Source organism: Chenopodium quinoa, unplaced genomic scaffold (genome assembly GCF_001683475.1).
Source record: "Chenopodium quinoa cultivar QQ74 unplaced genomic scaffold, ASM168347v1, whole genome shotgun sequence".
Classification (NCBI taxonomy): domain Eukaryota; kingdom Viridiplantae; phylum Streptophyta; class Magnoliopsida; order Caryophyllales; family Amaranthaceae; genus Chenopodium; species Chenopodium quinoa.
The window spans coordinates 3,440,855-3,455,856 of record NW_018742345.1 but is presented as its reverse complement, the minus strand read 5'-3'; the positions used below and the strand labels follow the sequence as shown (position 1 = coordinate 3,455,856).

Sequence of the window (15,002 nt, the reverse complement as noted above, 5' to 3'; positions counted from 1 at the left end):
GTGGGGGAGGCCATTCTTTCTGCTTGTTATGTTTTGAACAAGGTTCATCACAAGAAGCTTGACAAGACTCCATACGAAATATGGAAGGGTCGAGCACCAAACCTGAAATACTTGAAAGTGTGGGGGTGCCTAGCAAAAGTAGGAATTATAGGAGTTTATAGGTACTACGAAGCGGATAAACATGAATCATATTCATAAAAGTACCTAATCCCAAGAACACATGCATAACACACAAGACACATAATCATACCTTTGAAGCGTGAATTCCACTTAGCCATTTGATTGACAAATCAGGGAGAGAATAGAGCCCCAAGCGTTGCTCCTCTACTTAGTCCACGAGCTTCGAACAAGCCGTCCACCAATACTAGATTGGTCGAGTGAAAGAGGAAAACCGCGATCACCACCTTTAATGGACTAACCGACCACCACGAACCACCACACTGGCGCCAAGGGAGAGAGAGAGCCGTGAGAGAGAGGAGAGTTTGAGAGGGGTTGGTCTCGTGTTTGCTAATTCGGGTTTGATCTCACTGATCAACTGAATTCAAGTTACTTACTGCAAACCTTAGGCACCTAGTCTATTTATAATCACATTATAACTAGACTAGGGTTAGGAAGCCCAAAACCCTCAAACTCACTCCATATGGCCGGCCATACTAGAGGATGAGGCTCATCATGGGCCTTGTCCTCTCATGCCCGATCTAGACCCTTTGTGTGACCTTATAGGATCCATCCAATTATGATTTGGGCTATTTTACTAGCCCAAAGATCGTTAGTACCTCTAGTTATGATAAAACGACGACCCAAATGTCCGAACTTAATTATCTCCATAAATTGATCCATTGATATATCTAGTAATTGCACATGACGAAGACATAAATTCTTCAATCTCCCACTTGTCTGAGACAAGTGTGCAATATTCAAATTCTTTAAGTCAATATGTGTCGATTTGATAATTTAATTGTATCACATGTCGCGATCATATTAATCTAAACTAGTACAAAAACATTCATTTGCGTCGCTCATTTAGGGTTTATTTGCGTCGCTTCTATGAGCGTCGTGAGCGGTTGCGTCGCAAATGACTTTTGAGTCATTTGCGTCGCTCATAGAAACGACGCAAATGAGTGTTATTTGCGTCGCTTGTTTACAAATGTGTGACGCAAATAAGAGTTATTTGTGTCACTCGTTTGTTAAAAGAGTGACGCAAATGACTTAACTAATGTTATAAAATAGAGTTATTTGCGTCACTCCTTTGCTAAAAAAGTGATGCAAATGACTCAACTAATATATAAAATAGAGTTATTTGCGTCACTTGTTTTATAAATGAGTGATGCAACTGATTGGTTTGAGGATTTATTCAACAGTGATGCAAATGATTTTTTTTTTCAAATATATTAAAAGAACATTATTATACTTTTCCATCAAGATATTGTAATGTTATAATGTAAGAATTATATTATGATAGATAAATTAATCAAATCACGTATACATTTCGGCAGAGTTTCCTTTGTATTTTGGCCAACCCATAAATTTGGGAATGACGGCAATGTATACACTAATATCCTGTCAAAAAGTTTACAACTCAAAATTATTGGTATCATTAACCAACACAAGAACAAAGACAAACCCAAAATGTTGGTAACCCAATTACATTCATTTCAAGCCTAAGAACTAAACAAAAAAGTCTAACACATAAATGGAGTTAGCTAAGTTAAATTCTAAATTTCAACATTGATCATAAAATCGTCTGACCAAATATCTTGAACCACATTTATCTCCTCCCCAGTATAAGTGTTCTAAAAATACCTGTTAACACAACACAAAACAAAAAAATAATCATTTCAAGAGTGTAGCAAATCTAAAATATATTGAATTAGTAATGAAAAATGTGACAACACGTATAGATCCTCACTACTACGATGATGTTGAACTATTTCAAACGTATAGCACACGACATAGTATCCATATCTCACATCCTCCCAATTTTTTTATGACACTACACGCATCATAGCAACAAAGTCAGTTGACACTCATACAAATGATTTCAAAAAAGATGCAAACTTGGCATGAAAAATAAGAATACTAATCATTCTCACCATATTTTAAGGAAAACTACATCCCAGTTAAGAATTTATTTCACAAGCTCCATTGTTTTTATTTATCACTATACATGTAACAAAATACTCATTGTACCTTAGTCTTCAAGAACTTCATGTCATACACTTTCATAACCCAATATATGTATTGAAAGAATATCACTATAAAAACATCAAAGTATATATAGAATCTTACTAGAATATATCTTAAATTCCTACGCTAGTGAAATTATAACAGTAGCTCAAAATCCAACTTAAAAATTCCACAAGTTGAGTATATTGAAATTTTTATTAGCAACAATGTATATTGAAACTCTAGATTGTGAAACTAATATTCGGTGATGAAGAGCTAGATTATGTCGCTTCAATTGTAATGTTAATTTACCTTTCATATGAGAGAAATCAAGTAAGAAATCAACTTATACCTAAAATTATAGAACAATCAAACCAGAAAATTCAATGAATAACAAAAAATTAGAGTTAATATGTATATGTAACTATGTGAGAGAGAAACCTTTACCTTCTCCCCTGCAATTCACAAACACCTCAACAACAAAAAAGCTCTCCGCAACAAATTGCCGCTGTACCAAGCCACACCACCGCCACTAACCACCAACCATCTGCTGCACCTGCACCAAGTATTTCACCACATGAAAATTAAATAACCAATGTAATCAAGCCTATGCTATATGTAAGTAATGTAACCCTAAGTTAAAATCTCAAAATGAATTATATTCTTTCTAACATTATATCTAGATACAAACACTCGATTAAACAAGAACAATTGCTCAAAATACCATGAAATTGTGATAAATTTAGTGAGATCAAGGTTTACATAAAATGATTAATTCAAAAACTAACTCGCGAATTGAACCTACATCTTTTCAATGTCCTCCTCCTTCGCCCATCGAACTCAACAAAACAGAGCAAGCTAGAACTCCATCAACTTTTGAACCAACAACCTCAGCCACAAGCCACTCCACCCAATTACCCCACACCGCCGCACTCACCAATCACCACAAACCACCACCCATTTTCCTCGCATATATACTGCCGCAACGGCACCCAAACCTCCTCCACCACCAAGAACAATCCCTAAATTATATCTACTATGAAAATAGTGAAGAAATAAATTTATAAGAACTCATACCTTGGGTAAAATCGACTTCACAAATTCACCAAATGTAGAGTCTAAATGCAAGAGAACCGAGTCGTTATTGCTCAAATTTATTCAGATTTTTGGGGGAAAAATTAATATCAGCTTTTCATTTGATTTTCAGTCGTTATTTGTTCGATTTAGGGTATTTTTTCTCGAACATCTGCAATTTTTATACTAATTCAAAATTTCGTGGGGGGTTTCGGGTTGATTTTTGCTCGAAAATGGAGGGTTCGGGCTTGGATTTGATGGGGGTTTTCTCTTAGTGGCCAAATTTGTTGATTTTAGGTCGAATTCCGGTAAGGTTGGTTGAATTTCCGGAGGTTTTTCACTTTTGCTGTTGAAATTTGGGGGTTTGTTGTAGAATTTGCTAGGGTTTTGAAGTTCAAACAGCGGCAAGGCAGCTAGAGGTTTTTTATACGGAGTTCTTAAGGGGAAGAAGCGCTAAGTGGGTTAAATAGAGTAGTCATTTGCGTCACTCAATAAAGAATGAAGTGATGCAATTTACTCATGAAGTTATTTGCGTCACTCGTTAATAAATGAGCGACGCAAATAACATTATCATTTGTGTTGTTTCATTTTATGAAAGCGACGCAAATATAAGTAAGCCGGAATATATCAGATATTTGCTTCGCTTTATAGCTAATGTCCGACGCAATTGACTTATATTGAAGCCAAAATATATTATTTGCATCATTTGTTTTTGCGAGTGACGCAAATGAGCATTTTTCTACTAGTGCTACAAATCATTTCTTGAAAACTGAGTTAGAATTACAAAACCAAATGATTACTGAGTAATGCATTTGAACGCGGCCACGTATTTTCTGAATTCTCCCTCTTCAAGCAACCATGACACATTCCCTAATTTAATAAGTAGACTCTATCCAATCTTGTGGCAACCAAGGCTCCCACTCAACTTTTGAAATAACTGGGAAACACACTTTATAATCTCTAGTTACGGGCAGACGTTTGAGTGTACCACAATCACAGTATCCATTGAATGAAAATGTCAAAGGAATCCACTAATATATCCGGAAGCTCTACACTTGAACTTCAAAGTAGGTCATAAGTTTGATCATGCATCATTCATGCATATCCAAGTGATAGACCGAGCATCAATATGCCCCTATAGCCCATAAAACTGCGCTATCCAATCAATCTTACATGCTAGTTCATTTATTGAAATCATTTATGTTCACTTTAATGATTTCGAACTAGGAACTGAAATAATATATGATTTTTGTTCACTTGTGGGGTTTCATACATCAGGTCATCAATCTGATGAGCCCAACAATTCATAATTATTTTGGACATTTTATTTAATTTCCAAAACCATAATTAAATAAGAGAAATGAGATTTCTATTCTAAACATAATCCTGCAAATTGATGCATTCCTTATGTAACATGTTTTCTAAAAACATATACAACTTGAATTACATAACTTGCTTCAATCCAAGTCTTTGATATGACTCTCATATCTTAGTCTATGGAAGGGGTTTAGTGATTTCTCACTCATAATAAAACTTTGCAGATCGCGACATCCCGCTTGTCATTGATCTCATAAATGAGGTGATATCTCATATCTACTTGTTTGGATTTGTGATGTGACCCTGAATCCTTTGGCAAAGGTATCCTTTTAGTCACAAGACAATTTTTGATTCAAACTTCCTCCTTAACTACTCTTACTGTAGCTACATGCATAGATTTTGACATTGGGTATGCAACAACATTCTGCTTTAATCTCTTTCAAGCTTATTGTCCTTCTTCATAAAGACATGAATATGCATCTAGATCAACATCTAGAGTCATCTTTCCTGTTTGGTAAACTTACACCTTTGACAACTTATTTACTTTTAACACCATTAGCTAGAAATATTCCTTTAGTCCTTCTCAAGTACTCAAGGATTTTCTCTTTGCAACTTTTAGTATGCTTGTTCTGAATTTACTTGAAAACTGCTACACATGCACAAGTCATATGTAATATCTTGCTTTGTACATATTGTGGCATATATAATGGACCATTTGCAAAAACATGAGGTACATTATCCATACAACTCAACTCTACTAGCTCTTGAAGGCACTGAGTTTTACTGAGTGTAATACCATGAAACATGGGAAGATATCCTCTCTTAGAGTTTTGCTTCATGAACTTGTCAAAAACCTTATCAACATAAGTCTATTGATTCATTCCAATTATTCTTCAAGATTCACTTCATGGATCTTGATTCCCAATATGTACTCAACATCTCCTAAGTCTTTCATATAGAAACAACTTTCTAATCACTGCTTGACTGATTCAAGAATTGATATGTCATTTCATAGGGACTGTATGTCATCTACATACATGAATAAGAAGACCAATTGGTCCCACTTAACTTCTTGTCTCTACAAGATTCCTTTTCGCTCTTTGAGGAAATCAAACTGTGTTGATTGCCTAATCGAGACGAATGTTCCAACTCCCTGATGCTTACTTCAATCCATTAAATGAATTTCTGAAGTTTGAAAAACTTTATATGAATTCTGGATTTCAAAATTCTTAGGTTGTATCATATACATATCCTCCATCAAGAACATTTGATGAAGGTGATTTTGATCTCCATTGCTAAACTTCGTAATCGAAATTAGCAATCACTAGAAGAATTCGAATAGGCTTACACAACTAATAGGTTTGACTCTATTTGTAAGACTATCATGGACTAACACATCTTTACAGACGTAGAGTCCATATTGGATTTCTTGTCCTTAAGCCACTTACTGAGTTGACACTTATCCAAAGCTTAATTGTAGGCATGGATTCCAACCATTCCAATAGGAAAATTTTAGAACCCACCTTTTTCTCAGAATTTTAACAAATTGTTTGTTTTGATCCCAAGTAACCTACAATAGGTATGAGCAACAATAGAATCATTCTCTTCAACTCTTTGAAGTCTTTCATTAAAGTGGGACGACAGAATCCTTGCTAGTGGAATTAGCTTGCTTCAACACATGGTTTATCAAATTAGCTGATTTCATATGCCTTCATCTCTGATGTAGTGTTATCCACATCCATTTGTTGCTCGTCTCGAATCTCATCGAGATCTAACTTTACTACAATAGGTATGAGCAACAATAGAATCATTTTCTTCAACTCTTTGATGTCTTTCATTGTTGGTGGTAAAGAATTACTGTCATCATTGTTACGGCTACCCATCTATGTCAAAATAAGGCAAAGTTTAATAATTATGTTTAATTTAAATGTACCATAAACGATTTATATAGGTAACTTTAAAGCACTTTATTCAATATTAATTGATCCCAATTGAATTATAAGTGATTCCAAGATCCTTTATTTGTGTAATAGTTGACCGGACTGAGGCCCTACCATCAAGCATAACATTTTCAAGGTGAGTAAACTCTTTACTGATTACAACTCTTGTAACTCTTGGTTGAATAATTAACCATCACATGCTTAATTATTACCCTTTGCTTCAAGGTCCTAAATGCTTTAGGTAACCTTGTTGAGCATAACCAATTAAATATGTAGAACGTGATCCACCCCAAATTACCTAAAATAACAAGTGACACTCTGATGAGGCCGACCCATCATTCACTATTAAAGGATTGTTGGGTATCTAATTGGAAAAACAATCTCAATATTACTGGGACCTAGATTCATTTATGTTGTGATTTATTTAGTGAACTATAGCGCATCATCAATCAACATAAATAAAATCTAACATGCATAATCTACTAATGCAATAAAACATGAAATAGTATGGCCCCTTAGTCCTAAGAAAACTAGAAATGAAAAGCTTCCACTTGAATCATCATGGATCTCTATCCACCTTGCTCCTTTGGGCCTTCACTTCATAGGCTTCTTTGGACTAACACAATTTAAGTAACTAATCTATTTACTTTAAATAAAAGTTACAAACATACTTAACGGTACGCAGATCGTATTTAGATTACAAAAATACATCACAATGCGTAGATCGTATTTTAGAATCTATGGGCCATACTAGTCTATATACGGCAACATAATATCATATATTATAAAAGTGCCATATAATAAATAATTCAACATGCTTGTCTAAACTACAACATTGAATGTTCATAATTAAGGCAACACATTTCCTAAAATATCTCATATTTTAATCATAATTAGATAATATAATATATTATTCATGACCAATCATAAAATATCATATATTTTAATTTAGGCATGAGATAGAATCAAATCTTATTTTAATCTAGAAAGATAAATCATATTTAATCTTTCATGATTATCCTAACAACTTTAGGAGATTATATCCTAATTATTAGTCAATTAAGTAATTTTAAAATCAATTATATCCTAATCTAATCATGGGATAATCAAATTATTTAACTCAATGATTATCCTTTTCGAATATGGTCAGAATATCCTAATCAATCTTATCCAAAATTAACAACTTTAATTATGGATAATTACCAATTTAAGAACTTTAAATATGGATAATATAAAATATAACAACTTTTGGATATTTGATTTTATCCTAAAACAAAAGGTTTTATCCAAATAAAATCGATTTTATCTTTCAAAATATTTATTTTATCCCAAAATAAATCATATTTATCTTGAAATATTTTTCAAAAACAGATTTTTTTTTTTGAAAAACCGTGACTGCACGATTGCTAGCCACCGTGGTTGGCTAGCCGAGGCTAGCCACGGTGGCTGGCTGCTTTGCAGCAGAAGCAGCCACGGCAGCTGCATGCAATGCTTGCACAGCTGCTGCTTCAGCTACCCTGGATTGCCGCCCTCCCTTCCCCTCCCTCTTGGACCACCATCTGGTCGGCAGCCGCCGTGGCTGCGCCACCCAGACGCGGCTGATGGCCTCAATTTTTTGTTTTTTTTGTTTTTGGTTTTCAATTTAATTAAAATAACTTTTATTAAAATTAAATCAAATCAGTCCAAAAATAAAAATTAAATCAACATTTAATTTTAAAATTAGGGTTCATCATAAAATTAATCCCAATTTAATTCTAACTCTTAAAATTAAATCGATGATCATACACAAAATATTTTTATGCATAAATCAATCCGATTAAAATTATGAAATATAAAGAAAAATCGAATTAAATCAAAATCAAAAACAAAAATCACATTTTAGGGCTAGAAATTTTTGAAATAATTCAAAATTAGTGTTAAGGTTTTCGAAAATCCGAAACTAGGGTTTTAGGGTTTGAAATTTTCGAATAATTTAGGGCTTAATTCGGTCCTCTTCATGGCAATTTTGAGCATAACTAAATCACATTTAACTAATTCCAAAAGTTTAATCACATTAAATATAACAATTGAACCATAGTTAAATTAGTTTCTCCCTCTTAATTGATTATAAAACTAATATGGACATCAAATAATCGTATTGTCTCTACAAGTGCGTTCATGCAAGAGGCTAACTGATACCATTGTAGGAGTTTATAGGTACTACGCAGCGGAAAAACATGAATTATAATCATAAAAGTACCTAACCCCAAGAACACATGCATAACACACAAGACACATAATCATACCTTTAAAGCGTGAATTCCATGTAGCTATTTAATTGACAAATCAAGGAGAGAATAAAGCCCCAAGCGTTGCTCCTCTACTTAGTCCACGAGCTTAGAACGAGTCGTCCACCAATACTAGATTGGTCGAGTGAAAGAGGAAAACTGCGATCACGGCCTTTAATGGACTAACCGACCACCACGATCCACCACCACCACGAACCATCACACTGGCGCCGAGGGAGAGAGAGAGTCGTGAGAGAGAGGAGAGTTTGAAAGGGGTTGGTCTGGTGTTTGGTAATTCGGGTTTGATCTCACTGATCAACTGAATTCAAGTACTGCAAACCTTAGGCACCTAGTGTATTTATAATCACATTATCACTAGTCTAGGGTTAGGAAGCCCAAAACCCTCAAACTCACTCCATATGGTCGGCCATACTAGAGGATGAGGCCCATCATGGGCCTTTCCCTCTCGTGCCCGATCTAGACCCTTTGTGTAACCTTATAGGATCCATCCAATTGGGATTTGGGCTATTTTACTAGCCCAAAGATCGTTAGTACCTCTAGTTATTATAAAACGATGACCCAAATGTCCGAACTTAATTATCTCCATAATTTGATCCATTGATATATCTAGTAATTGCAGACGACGAAGAAATAAATCCTTCGGGCATACCCAGTATCAAGAGGGATAAAAATTGGTCCTAAAACTGTTGATGATATTTTTATTGGCTATGTGTAGACACCTAAAAATGTCTCCCCAAAACCATACCCGATGATGAACAACCTTTCACCGCCGTTATTGGTCGGGTTGAGTATTTAATCTTGGAGTGCTTAAATCCTTATTTCCATTTCATAAAACAACCTAACTCCTATCCCATTTCTCCAAACCATAACTTATTTTCCACTTTTCGTGCTTTTAAACCCAAAATAATTCATCTCGTGTCCTTTTTACAAAAACATTTAGTCCATTTTATTTTGGTCTATAATCTAGGTCCAATGATTGAATAGTTGGATGGGGTTTGAAAAGAGATTTCCAATGATATATTATAAGCCCAAATCCGAGTTATAACGAATAAGTCATGGCCAAAATACTAAATTGAGCCCAAACCGAACCTAAGCCCACCTTACCTACGACCCAATGATCATGTGGAGGGTGCAAATTATTTAATCCCATTCTTAAATCAATTAGGATTAATTGGAAGCTTCTATAAGTTTCTAAAAGCTCTTAATTATCCTTTTTGAAAAGATAAGATTAAAGAATTTAAAATTGAATAAAACTTTTCTTTTTAAAAGATCTAATTCTATTTAAATTGAAAGATGTTCAAAGATAGACAGATATTATTTTCGTGCCTTATAGTTTTTATCAAAATATTATATTTTTGAATATCCCTTGAAATTATCTTTCCAATGATATACTATAATATCAATTCCGAGCTATAACGGAAAAGATATGAATAAAATATCAAACTCTATCCAAAACTGACACCGTCTCACTATTTCGGCCATATCTTTTATTCTACAAAATATTTTAATCTTATTCTAATTGGGGTAGAAATTAGACTTCAAGATATTTCCAAATATATCTTATTTATCTTATTCTGATTTCAGGATCAAAAGATATGATAAAAACAAAAACCGCAAAACTGCAGTCTATCGAGTTTTATTCCAATTTAATTCGGATCTTATCTTGTTTTTTCGACCCTTCTTTTTTCTCTATAAATAAAGGTAATATCTCCCCCTTTTTTTCAATTATCAACAAGCTTGATCATATAATAATTCTCTTCTCCCTCTTTAGGCTAAACACTAGCCTCCCTATTCTTCCATAATATTTCCCCTAAGCATTCCAAGGAGTCCATACAATACCTGAAGTTCTATACTTAAACCAAGGCATGAAAGTTATAATTCACTGAGGGTTTGGACCAAATCAAATATACATTTTTTAAATTTAATTATCATTTGCTTTATATTTTTTTATTGAAGTTACTAACAATTTATTCATGATGTAGCAATTTTAAGGAACGCGCGAGATGTAAGTAATTAATTAATTTAATTACTTATTTTATTTTAATATTGCTAGTATCATGATTAGGTTATTTTATATTTGATTTAACTAATGATATTATTGTTAAGTTGCTTCCGATATTAATTTTTATTCTATTGTTATTATGATCACCATATTGCATGTTTAAAGGGAATATATAATTGAAAATCACGCCTATTAAGATAATTTGGACAACCGGTTTAGGTTCCTTTTTAATCTTGTTATTAATTAAAGTGATCACTAATATTTTAGAATTGTATGTTGAATTAATATTCAATCAATTTATCTTAATAATAATTTGGAGCAAATTGAATATTTTATTCGTATGCCTTTGATATCGCAGGAATCACTTTTCACTATAAGAATCAAGTAGAGGCCAATACGGGCGAATGTGACTCCATGAATCACTTCGTACCATCATCCTCGATCCTCCTTTCGTGGTTCCGAACCATATGGAGTTAGTAATCTCATGGATTATGAATGGGGTGTAACCTTCACGGGTCAATCGTTGTTGCCTTTCGTTGTCCCTTTATCGTGGTTGCCTTAAATGATCCGTGAATGGTTTACAATTTCCTTAAAACTTGTTGGCGGCTCCCTACTTTGCTTTGTCCCTAATCATATATATTAATTCCCACTTCCTATGAGTGTCAAGCATATTTACAACATGCTTTAACGTAGGCGCACTTCAAACGACGCCTACACTTTGCTTATCAAAGTGCAGCTTATCGTTTCTTTGTCAAAGGTACTAACAACTTTTATGCAGGTGGCCATATCATTGAGGCTAGAGATGTTGATTCTTTGAGAACATTTTTCCTTGGAAAATATCTCCATCTAATGATAGTGAATTACTTGCTAGTAGTTATGTTAGTTTACCTATTGCTAATGCTCCTATTACTAACAATGATTATGTTTTGGAGCCAAGGAGAAGCAAAAGGGCATGAAAGGAAAACAGTTTTGGTCCTGATTTTATTACTTCTCATTTATATGAATCTTCCTTAATTGATGATGATTTTGTGCATATATTTGTTTTGGAAGATGATCCAGGGACCTATGATGACGCAATGAGATTAGTTGATGCCTTTTTTTTGGAAAGAAACAATTGATAGTGAATTACAATTAATTCTCAGTAATAACACTTGGGAATTGGTTGAACTTCCTAGAGGTTGTAAGCCCATTACTTATAAATGGATCTTTCGGAAAAAATTAAAGGCCGATGGATCCATAGACAAGTATAAGGCAAGAATAGTGGTAAGGGGTTACACAAAAGTTTGGCATTAATTATTTTGATACTTACTCCCCTGTTACTAAAATTGCAACTATTAGGACTTTAATTGCTCTTGCTTGCAGTTTTGATCTTGTTCAACATCAAATGGATGTTGATTAGGGGATTTTGCTCTCACCAATCGGAATGCGCCACGTGGGCCAATCAGGTCCTGCCAAGTGTCCCCCAGTTGGACCTCTCAGGGCTTGCCACGTGGCACACTCTTATTCGTCCACCCTGGACCTATTATGTCATGACACGTGGCATACTCCATGCCTAATGGAGAAGTCGGCCACCTAGGCCCAACTTCCGAGGGAAGCCCAATCAGCCCAAGGTTAACCTAAACCTAGGATTGACACGTTTCCCGAGGTTATAAATACCTCCCTTTATCCTCATTAAGGGGGATTACGCAGATTACACACATTAAACACTCTCATCTAGAGAGACCCAATCACTTTAATTTCCGCATTAATTACTCCTTAATCAGGTACTAACTTGACCGTCGGAGGCGGATCTCCAATCATCCAGAGCGTCCGTTTGTTTTGCAGGTACAGGCGTCCAGTTCCAGTCTCGGAATTATAACTCTCCCGCAGGACATCAGAAAACCCCGAAACATTTTTGGCGCCGTCTGTGGGGAGAGTACTTCTGAGATGGCATCCACGTTTGTACCGGCTCCTGAAGAGAGACGTCCCCTGGACGACCCTCTAGTTCAGTCGGACCACGATACTGAGAATGAATTTGAAGTTGAAGCTCACACAGCTTCCGACGGGACCCTAAGGGCCCGACGTACCCGTCATACCGAAAGGAGGGAACGGGAAAATCTTCAAACTGGAAGTGAGCCAGCAGGCGCACCGCCTGTTCGGCAGCAGCCGACTGATGGGTCTGCTCCCATCACAAGGAACGAACTCATGACCTTCATGAGGGACTTCAAGGGAGAAATTCAAGAGTTGATCAACAAGAAGCCGCCTGCTCTGGACAAGGAGCAATCGGCTAAGAAACCCTCCACTTCACAGAAGAGGAAGCCAGTTCAAGGGCGAGAGGCGACCCCTCATCCTAAATCTAGGAAGTGGGAGCCGCCTGCCCTTGATTTCACAAAATACCGTTTTCCTACTCCAGGAAAGAGGAAACCTGTTCGTCATATTCAGGCGGACGGGTCGAGGAAAACATACACAGATGCTCGGCTACTGCTAGAGCGGAAGAAGAGTGACCGATTGTCAGAGTCGGCCTCTACTTCAAACTTCCAAGGCAGTCTGCGCAATACCTCGATGAGGCATACTCAGTCGTATCATGAGAGTCAGTCAGGCGGCACCTCCCGTTAGTCCGGCTTTCATAGCGACCAGGCGGTACCAAACTTACCGTTTGAACTGCAACAATAGTATTTTTTGCAGCCACCTCCGTTAGGTGGGCATGCAGCAAAAAATGTCCAACCTATGGAATGGCAGCTACGGTTGCTTAGACTTGGCAAACAGCCGTCAGCCTTCTCCAAGGAAATTACTGAAGCCGCTCAGCCGGCCAAAGTGAAAAGTGTATTAGTAGGCGCCTATGACGACACTACTAACCCAGAAGACCATCTGATGGCATTCACCAACCTGATGTACCTTCAAGGGTTGGATGATCCCACTTGGTGCAAGTGTTTCCCAGCGACTCTTAAAGGAATCGCACAACAATGGTTCGGCAACCTGCCGACTGGTTGTGTAAATAACTTCAGGACGCTTGCTTACTTATTCACCTCCAACTTCGCCATGAACATCCCTGCGAAGAAGACGACCCTTGATTTAGGAACGATTCAACAGGGCGAGAAGGAGGGGCTTCGTTCTTACATCAGGCGGTTTAACCTGATGAGAATACAGATTCAAGGGTTACCGGATGAAGTAGCCTATACTGACTTTTTCAGAGGTCTCAAGGACGGGTCGACCTTCAAATTTGATTTGGTCCGAAAGAGGGTGGCGACTCTTCAAGAGGCCTTGATTGAAGCGAAAGCCTATATACAGGCGACTGATCTTTGTAGTACGGTAAAACAGTCAGACGGGAAAAGGTCCGACAAAAGAGAAGGACGACAGACACAGTCGTCAAACAAAGATGAGAAGAGAAAAGAGGTTTGGGCGGCTGATTCCTCTAAACAGCCGGCCCAGAAGAAGAAAAAAGAATTCAAACCATACTCCCCAAAGTATGCGTTTAACAAGGATAGCCAATTTATCTAAAGGAAATCAAGGGACGGATCTCAATTGAGAAGCCGGTCCCCATGAAGGGTTCTGCAAACAACCGGAACCAAGAAAAATTCTGTGATTATCATGAAGATGTTGGTCACAACACCAATGAATGCATCAGTCTCATACGATATCTGGACCGCCTAGCTGAGCAAGGTGATCTTGACACTTATGTCAAGAAATCTACGGGGAACACTTCCTCGAAAAAGCAGTCGGCCAAAAAGAATCAACAGGCCGACAACTCCGATACAGATGATGCAATCGTCTACACCATTGCAGGCGGCTTCTCAGGAGGCGGCCCCACTATTAGGGGCAACAAAGACAATATCAGACGACTAGATGTAAATTCCGTTCACCAAGAACGGCCCTCCAAATATTCATTTCCTGAGATTGTCATCACTGAAGAAGATCTAGGAGGGGTAAGAGGGCCGCATGACAACCCTATCGTTATTGAATGTAAAGTGGCCAACCAGAGAGTTGGCCGAATCCTCATAGATACCGGAAGCTCCTCAGATCTCATCAGTAGCAAATGTCTGTCGAAACTAAAATATCAGACTGATTGCATACATCCGGCATCCCACCCTTTAGTAGGGTTTGGAGGAGGAGTCGTCCACCCAGTGGGACGAGTGGATTTACCCATCCGCCTGGGTGAAAAAGGGGAAGGACGACACATGGTAGTCCGGTTCCTGGTAGTAGAAGAACTCTCGGCCTACAACATGATTCTGGGACGAC

At 36.8% G+C, this 15,002-nt stretch overlaps 1 long non-coding RNA gene across 1 annotated transcript; it reads right to left on the bottom strand.

Annotated features, from left to right (window-relative positions):
- Positions 1–1,467: 1,467 nt before the first annotated feature.
- LOC110694221 lies at positions 1,468–3,752 on the bottom strand. Its single transcript, XR_002505801.1, has 3 exons — positions 3,244–3,752; positions 2,614–2,722; positions 1,468–1,803 (listed from the first exon to the last, which is right to left on the bottom strand). It is a non-coding gene; the product is annotated as an uncharacterized LOC110694221 (long non-coding RNA).
- Positions 3,753–15,002: the final 11,250 nt, after the last annotated feature.